At 39.9% G+C, this 22,411-nt stretch overlaps 1 protein-coding gene across 1 annotated transcript in view; it reads left to right on the top strand.

The window, feature by feature from the left end:
* EXOC4 (exocyst complex component 4) overlaps positions 1-22,411 on the top strand; it is an 816,004-nt gene that overhangs the window by 636,481 nt on the left and 157,112 nt on the right. The window lies entirely within an intron of this gene.

A 22,411-nucleotide genomic window follows, 5' to 3' on the forward strand; every position in this document is an offset into this window, starting at 1 on the left:
TTTAAAGCAAGGCATGTCTTCTTTTTCTTATATTTCATTAAGGGCAACCCATAATTTCTAACAAATAATAATGCCAGTGAGTATTAATTATAATGGAGATGTTACCTAACCTGCCGAAGATATGGCAAAATTGGCAATAGACTCTAAGTCCCACTGATGGTCATTTATATATTATTGTTGTTCTTGTTATTTTGAAAGAAATCTTTTTAAAAGTTTTTATAGCTTGGCACCTTATTTATTGTAGGTGACCTTTTCCTCATTTATGATCCTGCCTCACAACAAGTCAAGTGATAGGAAGCTTACTAAATCCACAAAGCAGAGTGGTCACCGTTGAACAATTTCTTGTTTTGAAACTATATTCAGATTGGACATAGTTCTTATTTCTGTAGTGATTCCAAATCAGTTTCATCCTTACACATGAAAACCCTTCAAATATGTGAAGATGGCTATCATGGTCCATTTAGTAGTTTTGTTTTGTTTTTCTTTTCCCCTAGACAGAACATCCTTGGTTTCTGATACGTCCTGGGTCTGCAAACCATCCCACTCTTCTTTCTCTGTTGCCATCAGTCTGGTAGTATCTATCTTAAAAAAGGAGTACTCCACTCTGAGCCCAGTGTTCCAAGTGTGCTCTTGTTCTTCAGCAAAACCACTGCCTTCTTTGTGCAGGACCCAATGCCAGACACACATCATTGCATGTGAGTGTGTAGGAATAAAGAAGTCCATCAGTTACAGATTATACCTTTAATGAGCTTACGTTCTTGGTTGAGGATAGAAAGGAAAATAGGGGACAAAGAAATCAGACGTGTATCCACAGCATCAATTTATGACAGAAAATATGGTAAGATAGGTAATGATGACATGCTCTAGGAGGAAGAAATAAAGAGGACAAGAGAGGTTTGGTGAAGGTTACAAACGTAGAGTTTGTGAAGAATGAGGAGGATTTAGGCAGGATTTAAACTGAAGGAGCTAAAGGAGTGAAGGAACCAGAACAATGTCAAGGAGGTGGGGAAGAGCAGGAAAAGGATGAGCAAATGATGAATGTTTGGGTTTTGGAAAAGATGGCTAAGCCAAAATGGAGGCTCTTGAATGCCAGGCTCAAGGAACGTGACCTTTTAAAGTTCGGTAGTGGGAACCACTGAAGGTCAGTCAACAGGGAATGCCAGGGAAGACCTGTGCTTTAGGGAGATTTTTCTGAGCTCTATGTAAGATGGATTGGAAAGGCAAGAGTGTGGAGGTGGAGGGGAGAGAGGCAGAGAGTGCCTGAATTAGAGGAGAGGTGGGGGAAACGGAGGGGAAGGGGCAGACCAAGAAACTTAAATTAAGGGGGTAAATTTGTAGGACATGGCCACTGGTTGGCTGTAGGGAATAAGGAAATATAAGAAGAAATAGTAGGTGAAATTAACCTTATCTTTTCTAAGCTATATTTGTAGGGATTTTTTTTTAACTTAAATTCAAGATCTCACATGTAGCCATTAAATTTAATGTTATTTTTGGCTCATCATTTCAGTTTATTGAGATATTTTTGAATCCTCATTCTGTCATCAAAAAATCATAGCTATTCCTCCAAATTCCATGTCATTCTTGATTTTATTAGCAATCTTTTAGTTTCTTTGTGTATGTCATTTTTAAAAATGTCCAACAGGACAGGGCTAAGTTGAGAGTTTTGGGGGGCATACCTCTTGAGACTTCCTTTGAGATTGATGACCATATATTACTCAGTACTTCAGGGGTTCATATGTTTTTCTTTTTTTTTTTTTCCCACTCCATAACTTTTAGTATATTTTTTGACATCTTTATTGGAGTATAATCGCTTTACATTGTTGTGTTAGTTGCTGCCTTATAACAAAGTGAATCAGCTATACGTATACATATATTACCATATCTCCTCCCTCTCACGTCTCCCTACCACCCTCCCTATTCCACCCCTCTAGGTGGTCACAAAGCACCGAGCTGATCTCCCTGTGCTATGCGGCTGCTTCCCACTAACTCTCTGTTTTACATTAGGTAGTGTATATATATCAATGCCACTCTCTCACTTCATCCCAGCTTACCCTTCCCCCTCCCCGTGTCCTCAAGTCCACTCTCTACATCTGCATCTTTATTCCTGTCCTGCCTCTAGGTTCTTCAGAAACATTTTTTTTTCTAGATTCCATATATATATGTTACCATACGGTATTTGTTTTTCTCTTTCTGACTTCCCTCTGTATGACAGACTCTAGGTCCATCCACCTCACTACAAATAACTCAATTTCGTTTCTTTCTATGGCTGAGTAATATTCCATTGTGTATATATGCCACATCTTCTTTATCCATTAATCTGTCTATGGACACTTAGGTTGCTTCCATGTCCTGGCTATTGTAAATAATACTGCAGTGAACATTGTGATACATGTCTCTTTTTTTTTTTCCACACACACACACTGTATTTTATTTTTACAAGAGATAAATAAACTGACACCAAGCATTGTAAATGGATGACCATAACAAAAGTAACGATTGCAATTACCAAACACGAAACACACTGATACTATGTCATAATATTGACATTCAGTCCAGAAATCCTCCACTGTAACATGTCCTTTACTTTGCAGTGAAAATTGATTTGTATATTTTTTGCCTCTGAGTCCTTGTGGGATTTTTTTTTTATTCAAACAGAAAGTCACAAAAATTATAATCATCCTCATCAGTTCACTCAGTCACATGTAATTAATTTTTTTTTCATCTTGATCTTTTGTTAGCACTTTTATGAATTCATCAGTTTTCCATTAGAGTTCTGAAAATGCTTATTCATTCAGTTCAGCAGTATAGTCAGTTACCAGAAACCTGTACTTGTCAGTCTTTTCCATGAATTCCTTGAAGATGAAATGCTTTTATAGGAACATTTTTGCAAAAGCATCAGAGTACACCCAGGACTGTCTGTAAATGACAAAAGACTTAAAAATGACCACGGTTAAAGATTTGATGAAAGTTCATAATAATGCAATTGACAAGGATATTTAGTTATTTCTGAGATATACATTTTAAAGTAATAACTAGAATTATGACTTATAACATTATACCAGAACATATAAGATTTTTAGAAATTTCATGTAATGTCTGAAACATTTATATTAACATATTTCCATACAAATAACGCAAAGAAAGTTTAGTATTAGTTTTTTGTTTGTTTGCTTGTTTGTTTGTTTTTTTATACTGCAGGTTCTTATTAGTCATCAATTTTATACACATCAGTGTATACTTGTCAATCCCAATCACCCTATTCAGCACACCACCATCCCCACCCCACCACGGTTTTCCCCCCTTGGTGTCCATACATTTGCTCTCTACATCTGTGTCTCAACTTCTGCCCTGCAAACCGGTTCACCTGTACCATTTTTCTAGGTTCCACATACATGCATTAATATACAATATTTGTTTTTCTCTTTCTGACTTAACTTCACTCTGTATGATGGTCTCTAGGTCCATCCACGTCTCAACAAATGACTCAATTTCATTCCTTTTAATGGCTAAGTAATATTCCATTGTATATATGTGCCACATTTTCTTTATCCATTCATCTGTCTATGGGCACTTAGGTTGCTTCCATGTCCTGGCTGTTGTAAATAGTACTGCAGTGAACATTGTGATACATGTCTCTTTTTGAGTTATGGTTTGAGTTATGGTTTTCTCAGGGTATATGCCCAGTAGTGGGATTGGTGGGTCATATGGTTGTTCTATTTTTAGTTTTTTAAGGAACCTCCATACTGGCCATGTCGATTTACATTCCCACCAACAGTGTAGGAGAGTTCCCTTTTCTCCACACCCTCTCTAGCGTTTATTGTTTGTAGATTTTTTGATGATGGCCATTCAGACTGGTGTGAGGTGATACCCCATTGTGGTTTTGATTTGCATTTCTCTAATGATTAGTGATGTTGAGCATCCTTTCATGTGTTTGTTGGCAATCTGTATATCTTCTTTGGACAAATGTCTACTTAGGTCTTCTGCCCATTTTTGGATTGGGTTGTTTGTTTCTTTGATATTGAGCTGCATGAGCTGCTTGTATATTTTGGATATTAATCCTTTGTCAGTTGCTTCGTTTGCAAATATTTTCTCCCATTCTGAGGGTTTTCTTTTCATCTTGTTTATGGTTTCCTTTGCTGTGCAAAAACTTTTAAGTTTCATTAGGTCCCATTTGTTTATTTTTCTTTTTATTTCCATTTCTCTAGGAGGTGGGTCAAAAAGGATCTTACTGTGATTTATATCATAGAGTGTTCTGCTATGTTTTCCTCTAAGAGTTTTATAGGGTCTGGCCTTAAACTTAGGTCTTTAATCCATTTTGAGTTTATTTTTGTGTAAGCTGTTAGGGAGGATTCTAATTTCATTTTTTTACATGTAGATGTCCAGTTTCCCCAGCACCACTTATTGAAGAGGCTGTCTTTTCTCCATTGTATATTCTTGCCTCCTTTATCAAAGATAAAGTAACCATACATGTGTGGGTTTATCTCTGGCCGGGCTTTCTATCCTGTTCCATTGATCTATATTTCTGTTTTTGTGCCAGTACCATACTGTCTTGATTACTGTATCTTTGTAGTATAGTCTGAAGTCCAGGAGCCTGATTCCTCCAGCTCCGTTTTTCTTTCTCCAGATTGCTTTAGCTATTCGGGGTCTTTTGTGTTTCCATACAAATTGTGAAATTTTTTGTTCTGCTTCTGTGAAAAATGCCATTGGTAGTTTGATAGGGATTGCACTGAATCTGTAGATTGCTTTGGGTAGTATAGTCATTTTCACAGTGTTGATTCTTCCAATCCAAGAACATGGTATATCTCTCCATCTGTTTGTATCATCTTTAATTTCTCTCATCAGTGTCTTATAGTTTTCTGCGTACAGGTCTTTTTGTCTCCTTAGGTAGGTTTATTCCTAGGTATTTTATTCTTTTTGTTGCAATGGTAAATGGGAGTGTTTCCTTAATTTCTCTTTCAGATTTTTCATCATTAGTGTATAGGAATGCAAGAGTTTTCTGTGCATTAATTTTGTATCCTGCTACTTTACCAAATTCATTGATTAGCTTTAGTAGTTTTCTGGTGGCATCTTTAGGATTCTCTATGTATAGTGTCATGTCATCTGCAAACAGTGACAGTTTTACTTCTTTTCCGATTTGGATTCCTTTTATTTCTTTTTCTTCTCTGATTGCTCTGGCTAAAACTTCCAAAATTATGTTGAATAATATGTGGTGAGAGTGGACAACCTTGTCTTGTTCTTCATCATAGTGGAAATGGTTTCAGTTTTTCACCATTGAGAATGATGTTGGCTGTGGGTTTGTCATATATGGCCTTTATTATGTTGAGGTAACTTCCTCTATGCCTGCTTTCTGGAGGATTTTTATCATAAATGGGTATTGAATTTTGTCAAATCTTTTTCTGCATCTATTGAGATGATCATATGGTTTTTATGCTTCAGTGTGTTAATACGGTGTACCACATTGATTGATTTGCATATACTGAAGAATCCTTGCTTTCCTTGGATAAACCCCATGTGATCATGGTGTATGATGCTTTTAATGTGCTTTGGATTCTGTTTGGTAGTATTTTGTTGAGGATTTTTGCATCTGTGTTCATCAGTGATATTGGCCTGTAGTTTTCTTTTTTTGTGACATCTTTGTCTGGTTTTGGTATCAAGGTGATGGTGGCCTCATAGAATGAGTTTCGGAGTGCTCCCCCCTCTGCTATGTTTTGGAAGAGTTTGAGAAGGATAGGTGTTAGCTCTTCTCTAAATGTTTGATAGAATTCTCCTATGAAGCCATCTGGTCCTTGGCTTTTGTTTGTTGGAAGATTTTTAATCACAGTCTCAATTTCAGTGCTTGTGATTGGTCTGTTTATATTTTCTATTTCTTCCTGGTTCAGTCTCAGAAGGTGTGCTTTTCTAAGAATTTGTCCATTTCTTCCAGGTTGTCCATTTTATTGGCATAGAGTTGCTTGTAGTAATCTCTCATGATCCTTTGTATTTCTGCAGTGTCAGTTGTTACTTCTCCTTTTTCATTTCTAATTCTGTTGATTTGAGTCTTCTCCCTTTTTTTCTGATGAGTCTGGCTAATGGTTCATCAATTTTGTTTATCTTCTCAACGAAACAGCTTTTAGTTTTATTGATCTTTGCTATTGTTTCCTTCATTTGTTTTTCATTTATTTCTGACCTGATCTTTATGATTTCTTTCCTTCTGCTAACTTTGGGGGTTTTTTGTTCTTCTTTCTCTAATTGCTTTAGATGTAAGGTTAGGTTGTTTACTTTAGATTTTACTTGTTTCTTGAGGTAGGATTGTATTGCTATAAACTTCCCTCTTAGACCTGCTTTTGCTGCATCCCATAGGTTTTGGGTTGTCGTGTTTTCATTGTCATTTGTTTCTAGGCAATTTTTTGATATCCACTTTGATTTCTTCAGTGGTAACTTGGTTATTTAGTAGTGTATTGTTTAGCCTCCATGTGTTTGTATTCTTTACAGTTTTTTCCTGTAATTGATATCTAGTCTCATAGCGTTGTGGTCGGAAAAGATACTTGATATGATATCAGTTTTCTTAAATTTACCAAGGCTTGATTTGTGACCCAAGGTATGATCTATCCTGGCAAATGTTCCATGAGCACTTGAGAAGAAAGTGTATTCTGTTGTTTTTGGATGGAATGTCCTATAAATATCAATTAAATCCACCTTTTTTAATGTGTCATTTAAAGCTTGTGTTTCCTTATTTATTTTCATTTTGGATGATCTGTGCATTGGTGAAAGTGGGGTGTTAAAGTCCTCTACTATGATTGTGTTACTGTTGATTTCCCCCTTTATGGCTATTAGCATTTGCCTTATGTATTGAGGTGCTCCTATGTTGGGTGCATAAATATTTACAATTGTTATATCTTCTTGGATTGATCCCTTGATCATTATGTAGTGTCCTTCTTGGTCTCTTGTAATAGTCTTTATTTTAAAGTCCATTTTGTCTGATATGAGAATCGCTACTCCAGCTTTCTTTTGATTTCCATTTGCATGGAATATCTTTTTCCATCCCCTCACTTTCATTCTGTATGTGTCCCTAGGTCTGAAGTGGGTCTCTTGTACACCGCATATGTACGGGTCTTATTTTTGTATCCATTCAGCCAGTCTATGTCTTTTGGTTGGAGCATTTAATCCATTTACATTTAAGGTAATTATCGATATGTGTATTCCTGTTACCATTTTCTTAATCATTTTGGGTTTGTTATTGTAGGTCTTTTCCTTCTCTTGTGTTTCCTGCCTAGAGAAGTTTGGTGGTGCTGAATTCTCTTAGCTTTTGCTTGTTTATAAAGGTTTTAATTTCTCTGTCGAATCTGAATGAGATCCTTGCTGGGTAGAGATCTTGGTTGTAGGTTTCTCCCTTTCATCACTTTAAATATGTCCTGCCACTCCCTTCTGGCTTGCAGAGTTTCTGCTGAAAGATCAGCTGTTAACCTTATGGGGATTCCCTTGTATGTTGTTTGTTGCTTTTCCCTTACTGCTTTTAATATTTTTTCTTTGTACTTAATTTTTGATAGTTTGATTAATATGTGTCTTGGTTTGTTACTCTTTGGATTTATCCTGTGTGGGACTCTCTGGGCTTCCTGGACTTGATTGCCTATTTCCTTTCCCATGTTAGGGAAGTTTTTAACTATAATCTCTTCAAGAATTTTCTCAGTCCCTTTCTTTTTCTCTTTTTCTTCTGGGACCCCATAATTCAAATGTTGGTGCATTTAATGTTGTCCCATAGGTCTCTGAGACTGTCCTCAATTCTTTTCATTCTTTTTTCTTTATTCTGCTTTGTGGTAGTTATTTCCACTATTTTATCTTGCAGGTCGCTTATCCATTCTTCTGCCTCAGTTATTCTGCTATTGATTCCTTCTAGAGAATTTTTCATTTCATTTATTGTGTTGTTCATCACTGTTTGCTCTTTAGTTCTTCTGTGTCCTTATGAAACGTTTCTTGTATTTTCTCCATTCTATTTCCAAGATTTTGGATCATCTTTACTGTCATTACTCTGAATTCTTTTTCAGGTAGACTGCCTATTTCCTCTTCATTTTTTGGTCTGGTGGGTTTTTACCTTGCTCCTTCATCTGCTGCGTATTTCTCTGTCTTCTCATTCTGCTTAACTTACTGTGTTTGGGGTCTCCTTTTCGCAGGCTGCAGGTTCGTAGTTCCTATTGTTTTTGGTGTCTGCCCCCAGTGGCTAAGGTTCGTTCAGTGGGTTATGTAGGCTTCCTGGTGGAAGGGACTGGTGCCTGTGTTCTGATGGATGAGACTGGATCTTGTCTTTCTGGTGGGCAGGACCGCGTCTGTTGGTGTGTTTTGGAGTGTCTGTGACCTTATTATGATTTTAGGCAGCCTCTCTGCTAATGTGTTGGGTTGTGTTCCTGTCTTGCTAGTTGTTTGGCATGGGGTGTCCAGCACTGGAGCTTGCCGGTCATTGAGTGGAGCTGGATCTTAGCGTTCAGGCGGAGTTCTCTGGGAGAGCTCTCGCCGATTGATATTAAATGGGCCCGGGAAGTCTCTGGTGGTTCATTGTCCTGAACTCAGCTCTCCCACCTCAGAGGCTCAGGCCTGACAGCCGGCCGGAACACCAAGACCCTGTCAGCCACACGGCTTTTGGGAAGTCTGAGGTCTTCTGCCAGCATTCAGTAGGTGTTCTGTAGGAGTTGTTCCACATGTAGCTGTATTTTTGATGTATTTGTGGGGAAGAAGGTGATCTCCTTGTCTTACTCCTCCGCCATCTTGAAGATCCTGTCTCTTCACACAGATCGATCAAGGAAAAGCTTGAAGGCAGATTTAGGGAAATCTTCCATTACTCCTGTTGCTAGAGGATCCACATTTCATCTGGAAAGCACATAAATCTGGCAATCTCACTTCAGGCCTAGCCCATCCACCTTTTTTCTCTTTGTGCTTAGTCTGTTTCACTTGCTCATAGCAGGCCCTGTGCAGAGGCCTTGCCCCAGCCCTTCAGACCAGAGTTCCTCATGAAATGGCTCAGCCGACACCTCAGCTTCGGACGTGCACTGAAGCTGCTCCTCACGGGACACTCAACTCAAGATCTCATGTGTTTTTCTAACAATAAATCCAGACTCTAGTTCAAGAGCAGTCTCTGGGGCCTTAATTTGAATACTAGCTTTTTCACCTATTAGTTATATGACCTTGAACAGTCACTCAGCCTCTCTGTGCCTTAGTTTTCTCATCTGTGAAAAAAGATAATAATAGTTTTTCCCTCATAGGATTGTTTTGAAAATGTTAACCTTTTAGAACTGTTTTAACAAAATATTAAGCCCCACCTCCCAAATGATTAGCTGCTATTTTGATAATGACAATGATGACAGAGATTACCTTTACTACCATCTATGACCACACCCTGTATTTTATCATCCACTCTATAAGAGACTTAGATTTCTTACTGGTGTCCTCCCAGTTCTGATCATTTTAATGCCGCTAACCCTTTCTTATGTCTCCCCAAATTGGGCATGTACAAGCCAGCAGTGGACAATACATAGTTATTTGTTCTGGAATCCTCTCATCCCTTCACTTTTAGGACCCGCTGCTCCCTGCTCTGCCAAACTCTTTGTTAAGAACTCTTGTCTTAGACAGCTTACAAATTACCCTTGGAAACAGGGTCTCTTGACCTTGAGCCAAATCTGCAGTTTCTTCTTTCAAGTCAGTGAGTTACCCAGTTAGGAAAGAAACAAAGACATATGACTTGTTCATTGTGAGGTCTTCCTGGCTCCTAGTGAGTACCACTTCCTAATTGTTCAAAAACCATCATTGATAGTCTTTTCTAGAATTTTGCCTATAGTTCTAAACTCACCCAATTTTTGTTAATTTACCTTCTTTTCTTTTATGAACATCAGGGCATTTGCTCTCAGGCATTTTTTTCCATCTGCCAGGTTACCTCTAAGCTTATCAGCAGTGGTTCGGTGATTCTATGCTTTGAATTATTTCTGTGCCCCAAAGTTCTTGCCTAAATTTATTAAACCTGTCAGAATATTATATCATCTCAGTTACTTTTGACACAGTTAATTACTCCATCCTAAAACAAGTAAACATTCATTTACTTGGCTTCTAGAATTTCATTCATTTAACAAATGTTTATTGAGTACTTAAACCAGAGGTTGTAGATATAGCAATGAACCAAACAGAATACTGCTTTCATGGGGTTTACACTCTGTTGGAGATGGGAGAGAGGAGATAGACAATAAATATAATACATAAACCTACAAAGAATTTTAGAAGATACTAAGTACTATAGGGAAAATTGGAGTAGGGTGAATAGACTCTGGAGTGTAGGAGAAGGAGGTTGCAATTTTCAATAGGGTGCCCCAGGAAGCCCTGTCACGTTGAGGTTTAAGACTGCAAGGAGTTTTGGGAGTTAGAGAAGATATCTGAAAAGAGTGCCCTGGCAGAGGGCAAAGGCCCTAAGGCAAGACTGCATGACACTTTTCAGGACCAGCAGGGCAGCCAGTGTGTTTGGGGTAAAGTGAGCAAGAAGGGTACTAGAAGGATGTCTGAAAGGGAACAGAAGGCCAGACCACGTAGGGCCTTGTAGGCCACTGTAGGGATATTGAGTTCTACTCTCACTGAAATAGGAGCCATTGCAGAAATTATGCTTACGAGCAGTATGATCTAAGTTTTATTTTAAAATGTAAGTATTGAGACTAGGCTGTGGGAGGACAAGGATGGAAGCAGGGAGACTGATGAAGACCTGTTGTAGTGATCCAGGTGAGAAATGAAGACAGCTCATACTGGTTGGTAGCAGCACAGGTGGTGAGAACTGATTGAATTCTGAATATATGGTTGACCCTTGAACAACCCAGCTTTGAACTTCATGGGTCCACTAATACCCAGATTTTTTCAATAAGTATAGTACCTGTATTTTCTTTTTTTTTTAATTAATTAATTAATATATTTATTTTTGGCTGAGTTGGGTCTTTGTTGCTGTGCGCGGGCTTTCTCTAGTTGCGGCGAGCAGAGGCTACTCTTCGTTGCAGCGCACGGTTCACTGATCGCGGTGGCTTCTCTTGTTGCAGAGCACGGGCTCGAGGCTTGCGGGCTTCAGTAGTTGAGGCTCATGAGCTCTAGAGTGCAGGCTCAGTAGTTGTGGCACATGGGCTTAGTTGCTCTGCGGCATGTGGGATCTTCCCAGACCAGGGCTCGAACCATGTCCCCTGCGTTGGCAGACGGATTCCTAACCACTGCGCCACCAGGGAAGCCCTGTATTTTCATTTTGCACATCTTTAAATTAACTAAGTGTGGGGAAAAGTTTGTGTTTGATTAGAGATCAGAACATGTGGAATCCAGAAAGAGAAAGACAAATATTGTATATTAACGCATATATGTGGAATCTAGAAAAATGGTACAGATGAACCTATTTGTAGGGCAGGAATAGAGACGTAGACATAGAGAACGGACATGTGGACACAGGGGGAAGGGGAGGGTGGGACGAATTGGGAGATTAAGTTTGACATAAATACACTACTGTGTGTAAAACAGATAGCTAGTGGGAACCGGCTGTATAGCACAGGGAGCTCAACTGTGCTCTGTGATGACCTAGATAGGGGCGGGGGAGGGAGATTCAAGTGGGAGGGGATATAGGTGTGCATGTAGCTGATTCATTTTGTTGTACAGCAGAGGCTAACTCAACATTGTAAAGCAATTTACTCCAATAAAAAAGAAAGAACATGTGGAATCAGAAGAACTAGGGTTTGGTTCCTGATTCTGTCCAAACTGTTTCAGCTTCCTGCCCTTGGGTGAGTCACTTATCAATCCTTTGTTTTGGAGGCAGAGATAGCAGTTTGTGGATTTTCAACTGTGCAGGGGGGTCTGCACCCCTAACCCCCACGTTGCTCAAGGATCAACTGTATTTGGAAGGGTCAGGCGACAGAATTCCTGCCAGACTGGATACAGAGTGTGAGAGAAAGAACAGTATCAAAAATAACTCAGGATTTTTCATTTGAATGGTGAAAAGTCATCTCAGTGATTGAGATGGCGGACACTGAAGGTTTGGGGGCAATGGATCAGGATTTAAATTTGGAGTGTCTTTTAGACATCCACATGGAGATATGGGGTAGGTAGTTGGATATACACATCAAAAGGAGAGAGGTCTGCCCTGGAGATACATATTTGGCAGCCATCAACATATAAAGATTGTATATAAATGGTATTTAAAACCATGGACTGCATGAAATCTCTACGGGATTGAATATAAATATGACAGAGAAGAGGACTGTGGACTTTAAGAAGTTTGCAAGATGAGGAGAGACCAGCAAAGGAGACTGGAAAGCAACAGTCAGTGAAGTAGGAGGAAGATGAAGAGAATGTGGAGTCCTGGAAACCAAGTAAAGGGATGGAGGGATCCCCGGTCCCAATTCTGCTATTCAGTCAAGCATTAGAACTGAGCACTGATTGAGTGATAAATTGAACAACGTGGAGGTCATTGTGATTGTCACAAGAGTTATTTGTATGGACTAGTAGGCAGGAAACCTGGATTGATATGGGCTTAAAAGAAGAATCTGGGAGTAGAGAACTTGTAAATGTAGGCAGAACTTTTACAGTGAGTTTTGCTGAGAAGGGGAACAGAGAAATGGGATAGTAGCTGGTGAACTGAGGCCACATGAAGAATTTTTTTTTAATTGTTTTGTGTGTTAGCTTAAATAGAAATAGTGCATGTTTATATTTGAAGAAAATTATTTAGGAGAAAGGGCAAATTACTGATGTCGGAAAGAAAGGGCAAGTTGCTGAAATTGTGTTTGAGGGTGGGATGCAATGCAACAAGTGTAGTAACTCGCTTTAGGCAGGAACATGGATGGTTCTGTTCACCATGCTCTGTCCTTCTCACAGGAATTGAGTTATTTCTCTGTCATTTATATTTCACCATTTTGTCCAAACAATGCACCTATCTCTATTATACTACTTTTTCTTGGAAAATACCCATTGCTTTTGGTTCTTGGTATATTGTGGTCATCAAGTATCATGATCCTTCCCCAAAGAGACTATACCACTTTGGTATCCCTCATGGCCAAATTCTCTGGAATGACGTCCACTATCACATCATTCCTTATACAGGGTATTATCTGTAGTCGTCTCCCACAGTTGCTGAATTACAGGCCCTGGATGAATTTATCTCAGGGTTGGGAAAAGTAATTCTGTGAAGCTTTGAAGGGAATTAAATAGAAAATCATTTACGTAGTTGTTACACAACAGCGCACGCACGCACACAACATATAACCCCATGGTGCCTTTTACCTATTACTTAATCAGGTTTTCCAGGCTCGGAAGAAAGTGTTTCCTCATTGTATGAGTCTGAAGATGCAAAGTGTCCTTACTTCCTCTCTTCCCATTTGTTGCCCTCCCCCAGATTGGCACCTGCTGAGGAGTAATTAGGGCAGTCCTAATTTGGACAGCCAAATCCTGATTACAGTGACAGGAAAAACAGGAAATGTTCTAGTTTTGCTGCCAGCAAATGGCTGACTTAAATAGAAATCCATATACAATTCAAATGATCCAAAATGATGTAACACTGGGGAAGGAGGAAGGGAGCAGGGAAACATTGCAATCTGATTCTTTCTCAGCAGATATCTTTTACTGAAAGGATCCAGTCCATAAGCTCACAATGCCCTCTGCTGAGAGCTGGCATGTTTTCCAAGTTTACCATGAGAACTTGAGTGTCCACTGGGAGTCTGGAGATCTGAGGAAAGGTCAGAAACATCTCACCTTTCTCTGAGCCCCTCACTCTGGAGAGAAGGCCTGTTCTATATAATGATGTCATGTTACGTGCTTTGGATAAAGAGAGGTTTCCTAAAAGTGAGGTGAGGACTAGAAGTCTTTTTCTTAATTAGTCACACCCCTTGGGGCTTAAAGGAGAACTCAGCTGTGAATTCTCTGGAGCTCTGCATTAGTGGTCAGGCAGTTGGTCTGTTGGTCTGCTACTTCCAAGCTGAGTGCTTCTCCCCCTTTGTCGTCCTCTTTGTCCTGAGGTACAAGCAGCAGCTTATGTGTCCCAGAATAGTCATTTGACAATGGAAAATCACAGTTTTTTTAAAGTTTCTGTCTGTTCCAATTTAGCATCAGTTCATTAATCAATTTTTTTTTTTTGCCTTCCTGCATTGTGTTGGGCCTGGCAGAAAATACAAATAAAACATCTTCTAATCTTAGAGGCTCAGTTGATATAAGACACAAACATGTTTTTATTAGGGGAAGGTGTAACCATCCCCAGGGTCCACGTTTTACTACTTCTCCAAAGAGGCCTGAGAACTCATGCCAGGGCATGAAGGAAGAGCGACGTGGAGATAAACTTGTGATCAGCCATGGCAGAAACCAGATCTGGCACAGGGCTGGACACCTTGTTGGCCCTCAGCATGTTTATTGAGTGAAGGAGGAAATTCTTGACAGACCAGAGAGGATGAGCAAGCAGTAGGGACATGATGCGTGGAGGAGGGGTTGAGAAATGAAAATGACTGGAGGTGACAATGTAGTTGGGTAAGAATGAGCAGAAAAGAGTTTTGTTTTGTTTTTAAACTTCCCATATTAAGTACAGGAGCACCATCATAGGTCTTGGGAAGGAAGATGACCTACCTCGTCTGTCATCAGAGTGGTATCTTAAAAAGGTCTCAGTGGCCCCATTGTGCCAAAGAGCAGAGACTAGACACTGTAGGCTGTGACGGCTTGTGAAGCCCTTTGGGTTTCCTGTGTAGACAGAGACCAGGATCCTGAATGAATGAGAGTCTAGTTGAGCTGGCCTTGCTGTCTTTGCCAGCTAACTAACTTTGAACCTCAGGAGAACCAAGGGCATATGCCAGAGAAACCCTCTGCAAGCTCCATGCCAGCCTGTCTTCCGGTTTGCCTCTTGAAACTGTGCTGTATGAACCAAACTGAACCAACCCACTCTCTGGGTTCACCTACCACTGATACATTCATTTTTATTAAATAGTGAAGAGATACAAAAGAACATTTATAAAATATGTACAGTATCTGGTTCATAGAGAGCACTCAGCAAATGAGAGCTTTTTTTATGTGCTCCTGTAACTTATTACCCGTAACTATATTTATCCCAGTGTATTGCAATTTAAAATTTCTTTATTATGTGTTATTTGATCAGTTGTTGGTTTACATGTCTTTCTCTCTCAAACACCATTTTTCAACTGTGGACTCGCATCAGAGTTATTTGAAGAGATCTTAAAACACACAACCTGGATTTCCCACACTAGGCCCACAGAGCCCTGGACCTGGGCAAGAGTAGTTCAAAAATATCCCCAAAGTGATTCTCGTATGTGTTACTGATCTCAAAACTCTGGGGCTCTAGAAGGAAGTTACTATGTCTTTTTCCCAACATTTAGCATGATATCTGCATTCAGGCCTTTCCCTCATGTTTATTGATCAAGTGAATAGCTTTACTTTTTCTAGTGCCCATCAACTGCCTTCCTGCCAAATACAGATGCTGCCCACCCAACCAGGTGTCCCACGAATCCCCTAGCAACAGCCAGTCTTAATTTCCCCGCACCTAACTCCATCTACCATGATCAGCGAGGAGCCAGCTGCAGTCAGTTTGAAGCAAAGCAAACTGGACTAGAATGGAAATACGCACTCTGGAAAGTACATGGTCACTGTGCAAGGGACTTTGTAGTCATCGATTCATCTCGTCAGTCACAGCACTTCTGAAGGGTAGATTCTCCCAACCTTACAAATGAGAAAACAGAGGTTCAGGAAGGTTCATACCATTTATGTATGAACACAGAGTATGCAGGTCACAGAGTATGCAGATGGCTGTACGCACATGAGGAGCTAAGTCTGGCTCTGAAGCCCGAAGAAGAGGCAGTGGAATTAAAGAGGAAATGGGAAACTCAAGCAAAGGTTTCAAATAGTTCAGAGAGACATTATAATTGGAGCACAGACTCCAGAACAGTCACTGTAGGCTCAGTTCAGGCTCTACCCTCATCAGCCACTAGACATGGGCAAGTTACTTAATCTCTGTAACTTGGTATATCATCTGTCAAATGGGAATAATAACAGGGCCTACCACAGAGGGTATCAGGATTGAAGGAGTTAGTATATGTAAAGTGCTTAGAAGAATGCCTAGTTTGTGGTAAATACTAAATAAGTCTCAGCCAATGTTATTTATTGTTGCTGCTGTAAGTGGTGTTCTTGTTATCATTTACTTTTAAATTAATTCATTGATAATATTGTTGATATTTCCTAAGAAGACAGCAAAAAAGTATTTTTATGCCATCTGTTACATCCCTGATGTTTTGTGCTTCAGTAATATCAGTCATTCATTCATTCAGTCTGTTACTTTATTCAGTAATTATTTATTAAGCATTTCTGGAGTCCATCGTTACTCTAGAGCTAAGAGTCTAGAAGTGAATAAACTAAGCAACATCCTGCCTTAATGGATTTTTACACTCATTAATAGAAAATAATCAAGTATCAAACAAAATAAATTTCTCAGAAATTTTACATTCTTGGTCCACTCTGCTATAATTATTTTCTTCTTGGTTTTTTAAGTATCAAACAGTTATGACCATTCATATGAGAGCTTCTCTATTTAAAGGTTGTTATTAAATTATCCCCAAAGGTTACCTCCTGTAAGCTCTGAAATTCCAAGTCCTTTTCCCTGGGTCCTCTTGAATTGTTTCTGTTTCCCATCACCCATCTCCAGAGTTATCGGATGTTTCTTAAGTTGTGATTCCAAGGTAGAAATACATAGCATCATAAAGCTCTCTTTATGATGAGTGTGATGTGAAAGACAACCTGATGTTTCTTTGCTCTTCCTATTTATTCTGCTCCATCTTATCTTAAGAGATTTTTTAGTTTTGTTTTTGTGTTTGTTTTGTTTTAATCGGCAGCATAGTACCAGCTTTGATTTCTGCATCCGTCATTGTCATGATCACGGTGTTGCTGGACGTTGCACTGCAGTTTGGCCAGCTACAGGTCCAGTCGTTCACAGTTGAAAATTGACTGCAGTAGCTTAATTTGGACCAGCCTTGTCCGGGGTTTATTTATCTAGCTTGGCTCCTAGTTTTTGAAGTGTCTGAAAGATTCAGTCTGGGAAAGTAAACATCATGCCCAGGCTGCCACCAAACAGTTGAATCCAATTAGCCCCACCTGCCCCTGGTTGTTTACCTAATGAAAGACTCAGCACCCCAGCTGTATCCAGGGACCAGGCACACTTGGATTTCCCAACTGTTCCAGAGAGGAAGCAGTGCACATCAGAGCCAGTCGACACCAGCAGATGTTTTCTGCATGAAATTCACTCGGCTGTGTCTAGAGGATGGACTCTTCCCATAGCAGCCTTATCACCTGTTCCAAGAGGTCCACCTATTTTCCTCTTCCTCCCGGGAACAGGTACAAATAGTTTCACAGACGGCTCTGTCTGTGGCCCGTTGAGCTGTGAATTAATTAGTAGATTATGGTCCTGGTAGTGGTGATTGACCCTATTCCTCTTGTGGAATAATTATTGTAGATTTAGTTCTCCTTTTTTGAGGCTATTTAGATATATCCTGGAATTTTGTAACCCACATAATCCCATTTATCTCAAAATTATAAACTAATAAATGCAATTAGTTAGGATGGGAACTTTGCCATTTGAATGAAAAATGAAAAATTCCCTTTAGGGTAATCGTATGTTGCTAATCAATGCTAATATTTCAAATCAGAATATTTGGAATTGCTTTTGGGATTGATGTGCATTACCATATGAATTAATAATTTATCGTTGAGGGCAATATATAGGTAGGCAGCGTGCTAGTTAATTTGGATTACTGTTTTTTTTTTTTTTTTAATTTCTATTTATTTATTTATTTATGGCTGTGTTGGGTCTTCGTTTCTGTGCGAGGGCTTTCTCCAGTTGTGGCAAGCGGGGGCCACTCTTCATCGCGGTGCGCGGGCCTCTCACTATCGCAGCCTCTCTTGTTGCGGAGCACAGGCTCCAGACGCGCAGGCTCAGTAATTGTGGCTCACGGGCCCAGTTGCTCCGCGGCATGTGGGATCCCCCCAGACCAGAGCTCGAACCCGTGTCCCCTGCATTGGCAGGCAGACTCTCAACCACTGAGCCACCAGGGAAGCCCTGGATTACTGTTTTTTAATAAGACAGGATCTATGAATATTAGTGAAGGCAGTAATATAATACCATGTTATTGAATTAAACCAGTCTTAAAAAAAATGCATAAGTAAATGATGTGAGTACCTTTAACATAGTATCCCACTAAGCTATCTTTTCATTCCAGCGAGTGCTAAAATGAAAAATTCTGGATCCCAAAAACGTACAGTACCATCTCACACATACAGACCCAAACTGTCTCCTGAACCCTGGGGCAGATGGGAGCCAGGATGGATGAGCTCAAAGAAAACTGAGTTGGGTTTGGACTTCTCACTCTGTGGAGCAGAATTTGACTTGTAGTGTTGGGTATAAGAGGAATTGAACCAGTCAGCCACAGTTCTTTGTAGTTATGGACACTGAAATTTAACTTTTATATAATTTTCACATGTCACAAAATATTCTGCTTCTTTTGATTAAAAAAAATATTAAAAAATGTCAACCCTATTCATAGCTTACAACACATACAAAGTAAGCTAATGGGGCAAATTTGACAGACAGACCATAGTTTGTCCAACCCATTGTGTTGGACAGAGTCCTAATTATGAGGTTATAAACAATAAGTATAAAAGGAAGGCTTTTATTCATTTGCTTTCCAAAGGGGAAGAGTACTGTAGGCTGACATAGTCAACAGAGTCCTCCCAGAGAAAGTGAGGTTTTGAGGAGACTTTCCAGTAATAGACCACCTATGAATAAGTGAAGAGGAAGGTTTGACAATAATCACTCCTTGGTTCATTTGTCTTGAACGATGAACGAAAAGAATTGTCTTTTTTATGTTGGACTTTTTTTTTTTCCAGAAGGGGACACACCTGTATTCATTATTCTGACTTATACTGCATTCAGACAGGTATGGAGAGACCATGGCAATGTGATCTGTAATTTGGTTAAAATGCCAGATGGCTTGATGGCTCACCTAAGTCGTTCAGTGCAGAGAAATAGTAAAGGAAAACCACTAAAATGGTTTTAGCTTAATCAGTTGCCCAGTCTCCTAAAACTGAAGAGGGCTTATTTTTATGTCCAGTTCAGTTCTTATACACTTTCCAAATACCAGGTACTGTGCTAGGCGCTAGGAGCCCAAAAGCTAATGAGAAATCAACTCTGTCCTCAGTGAACTCATCATCTAGTAGGGGATGCCAACTGGTAAAGAACTGTGGTAGGACCACTGAGAGCAGAGGTATGTGTAAGGCAGTGGTTCTCACCTTTGAGTGTACATTGGAATCACCTGGGAAACTCTTAAAAATTTTGATGCCTGGGTCCCATCCCCAGAGATTCTGATTTACTAGGTCTTAGAAGTGGCCTGGGCGTCCAGTATTTTTTTTTTTTTTTTAAACCTCCCCAGGTGCAGTCAAGATTGAAAACCTCAGGTAAAGGGTGATATGGCACAAAAGAAAGGACTCAGCTGTCCCAAGGGAAGAGCCGAGGTAATGTTTGATCAGTAGAGGCAAACAAGGAAGATGGAAAAAGGCTCTCTGGGCAGAGATAATACATACAAGCAGGAAACAGCATATCCCCTTCAAAAACCATTAGAATACTCACTGCGGGTAGGGTGTTCAGCCAACACAGGCAGGGATTTGACTGGGAGTAGTGAACAGAGAAAAAAGAGGAAAGCAGTAGCAGGAGATGAAGTTGAAAAGATAGATGCTCATGCCTTGCTAGGTTTGCACTTGGTCTTAGAATTAGGAATCAGTGAAGAATTCTAAGAAGGAGAAAACATGACTGCATTTGTACAATTTTAGAAAAATGACTCTTCCGACTAATTTGGTGAGTTGGACTGATGGTCTTGAAGCTCCAGGCAAGACACCCAGTTATAAGGTTACTGCCAAGTCCAAGTGAAAAATGATGAGGGTCTAAATATAGGCTAAGGGCAGTGAACCTGGACAGAAACAACAGATTTATAAGTTACTAAGCAGATGGAATTGGGAGGTTATGGTATCTGTGGGTAATGAGGATGACTCTGAGTTCCTGACTTAAATAACAGGATGGATGGTTGGACTGTTGACCAAAATAGGGAATACTAGATGTTCAGTGGGAGAGGGAAATGTGGATAATAAATGAGCTCCTTTGACTCTAATTTAAATAGCTGGTAGGACTTCCAAGTTCAGTTCTCCCGTTAACCTTTGTATATGCAGATCCGAGACTTAGAAGAGAGGGCAGCCCTGAAGATATTAATTTGGGAGTCTTTGGAATACAGGTGGGTCATGTCTGGCAAGAAGATGAGATTGCCCAAGTGAGACCATGCAGAATGATGTGGAATACCAACATGTAAAGTATGGACAGAGGAAAAGAACCCTCAGTTCGGCTAAGAAAGAGCTTAGGGGAAGATGATGATGTGGATACCAAAGGAGTAATATTTTAAGAAGGAAATAGTCAAAAGTATCAGATGCTTCTGAATAATCAGAGTATAAAGTAAAAAAAATACCCACGGATTGGTAGAGCAGTTTCAGGGAAACGGTGGTTCTAGAACCCTGACTGCAATTGATTTAATACTGAATTTTGACTTCAGTTAGAATTGTGGAGTGGACAGATTTAGGAAACCCTTTTCCTACTCCTAATACATAGAAAGTCCAGATAAAAATATGTGTCTTTAAGAATATATTTTAAATATGTAGCCAAATTCAAAAGAAAGAAAATTTTCCACATGCCTCAAATGAAGGAGGAACTAAAAGCCATAGCAACAAGCAAATGTTGAAGTTGAGAGGCCCACAAAGGTATCAGGACCACATATAGAGGTTGTCTTTGTCTGTTTGGGCTGCTATAACTAAATACCAAAGATTGGGTGGCTAATAAACAACAGAATTTTATTTCTCACGGTTCTGGAGGCTGGAGTCCAAGATCATAGTGCTGGAAGAGTCAGGTTGCAGACTGCTCATTGCATTATCACCTGGCGGAAGGGGCTAGGGAACTCTGTGGGATCTCTTTTATAAGTCATTAATCCCATTCATGAGGGCTCCACCCTCATGACCTAATCACTTCCTAGAGGCCCTACCTCCGAATACTGTCAAATTGCTGGTAGGATTCCAACATGTGAATTCTGGGGGGGACACAAACATTCAGACCATAGCAGAGGTGAAGACCCAATAGGGGCCTAGCATATTAACACCTGCATGGCCTGAGATTTTATTGGTGCAGAAGTTGTGCATGGGGGTTTTCCACCTATAAATGGAACCAGGAAAACTCTGTGCTTGAGAATGAGCCACCCTACTTGGAGTAGAAAAAGTGGCCCCTAAAAGAAATCAGAATCCTACACATGTGACATGTGCAACTAAGGACCTCAATTTGTACCACCCATGTAGGGAGAGAGAATTTTAAGCCAAGACAAGGAAGGAAAAAAGAATCTTAAAATCTTATTTGGAACTGGTGAAACCTTTAGGATCCAGGAGAGGCAAATGCAACCCACCTAATAGTGACATCTGCAAAATGCAGGGCAAACGTGGGGTTCCTACAGAGGACGTGTCCCACTGAGGTAGAGCTTGCAGACCAGCAGAGCAGACCACGTGAGAAAACTCACCATCATGAGAAAAGAATGAAAATGCAGCTGATAGGACATTTGACATCCAAAGAATTACCAAAAAAGACAGAGACACATAAAAAGAACTTTACAATTACTGCTTTTAAAATATTTGAAGAGATAAAAGAAGGAATAGAATTCATAATACAAGCACAGGACAGTTTGGAGGGGAGAAGCCAGTGCATTTGTCTAGAAGTAAAAAATATGATCATTGAAAAATTTGCAAGAAGGAATAGATGGGTTAAATCATAGAGTAGATCCTGGAGGGAGACTTTACGAGTCGAAAAAGTGAACAACAGGTGAGAAAGTAACGTCAGTGAGTGGAGGCTGCACTCATTTGATGACAGTGTGTGTGAAGGAGAGAGAGGAGCTTTACTAGAGAGAAATGCTAGATCAAGAAAGAGATTCAGTCATTCATTCATTTAAAAAAATAACACAGGGGATTGAGGAATATTTTGAGAGCGACCCTAAATATGCAGAAAAAAGGAGGGGATCGTTGTGGGGTGGGGAAAGGGTCCCCCAGAGCCTAGGTAGAGGGATTACTGGAAGTGAAGGAGAATGAAACAGATTTGAAAGTATTTCTGTGGGGGATAGGAGGTGGGATGTTTGAAAGTATTTAATTAGGTCTCCTCCTTTCTTTGGCGGATGGGAAGAACGTGAGGGATAAGCAATGAGGAGATAAAGAAAGGGCAGAGGTTTAAAAAATAGCCATAGGCATTTAGGCTGCTTCTATGACCTGGCTATTGTAAATAGTGCTGCAATGAACATTGGGGTGCAAGTGTCTTTTTAAAAAAATAAATGTATTTATT

This window comes from Balaenoptera borealis (assembly GCF_965194805.1).
Source record: "Balaenoptera borealis genome assembly, chromosome: 7".
Taxonomy (NCBI): Eukaryota; Metazoa; Chordata; class Mammalia; order Artiodactyla; family Balaenopteridae; genus Balaenoptera; species Balaenoptera borealis.